The sequence below is a fragment of the Monopterus albus genome, unplaced genomic scaffold (genome assembly GCF_001952655.1).
Source record: "Monopterus albus unplaced genomic scaffold, M_albus_1.0 scaffold93.1, whole genome shotgun sequence".
Lineage (NCBI taxonomy): Eukaryota > Metazoa > Chordata > Actinopteri > Synbranchiformes > Synbranchidae > Monopterus > Monopterus albus.
The window spans coordinates 1239291-1240497 of record NW_018127973.1 but is presented as its reverse complement, the minus strand read 5'-3'; positions in this window follow the sequence as shown (position 1 = coordinate 1240497).

Below are 1207 nucleotides of genomic sequence, written 5' to 3'. Positions count from 1 at the left end.
ATCCAGCTTAGACTTATTGCCAACATGTAGTATTTTCACAGATAAACACATAGAATGGAAAGTTTAGATTTACTGACAATAACGGTTTACCATTTGAAACATGGGCATTTTCTCTATTTGATCCAGAAGTCCGGCCCAGAGCAAAATGAGATTCCCAAACTACTTGGGACATCTCGGATTCAACAGGATGTTTCTGCATGGTTAGTTTTAAAGGTTGTCACTTAGATTTATTTAGCATTTTGTATGTAGTTATGTCAGCCAGTTCTTTTTTATGTTGTCAGAACAAGGAGGAAAGTCAAACATATTATCACTCAGTGGTGGAACAAGTACACAGAATGTTTACTTAAGTAAAAGGAGTAATACCACTGTGTAAAAAATACTCTGTTACAAGTAAAAGTCCTGCAGAATAGCATAGTTCACATTAATGTATATCTTATTATTGGACTAAGTAATTATTAGTGTATTATTGGGTACATCACAATTAATGTTACAGATGGTAAAGATAGAGCTAATGTTAACTACCTTATATGCTTATACTTTGAAATACTTTACATACTGCTGGGTAGCTTGTAAATTTCCTAACTAGGATCAATAAAGTCTTATGGTTTTAATGTATTTTGTTTAATTAATCTAGCCTCAAAAGTAACTAGTAACTAAAGTTATCAAATATATGTAGTGACTAAAAAGTACAATAATCTTATGTAAAATAAAGCAAAATCAAAGTATAAAGTAGCAGAAAATGAAAATACTCAAGAACAGATACCTCAAAAATGTACACAAGTACAGTACTTGAGTAAATGCACTTAGTTAATTTCTACCTCTGTTATCACTGACAGGGTAAAAAGGGAAGTTTCTGTGTGCCACTACATATTTGAACTACCTGCAATTAAGAACAATGTCAGTATTTTTATGTGGTCAGTTAGAGAGCATTTCATGAAATACGCCCTTTTTAACAAGTAAGCATGGCTCTCAAAGGTCTCCAAAATGTGTCTGTTAATTTTCCAGCCGAATCACCATTCAGATGATATATTATGACATGCCTGACAAAGCCTCTATTTGACTTCTGTCCTTGTGTGCTTCGGTTGTTACCATGGTTACGAGGAAATCTCGCGTGAACCCCGGAGGAGGCTGAAATGGCCGGATGTTCAACAGCTGGGAATCTAATTTGTTTGGTCCTAAATCAGACAGAACAAGTACAGCTCCTGAT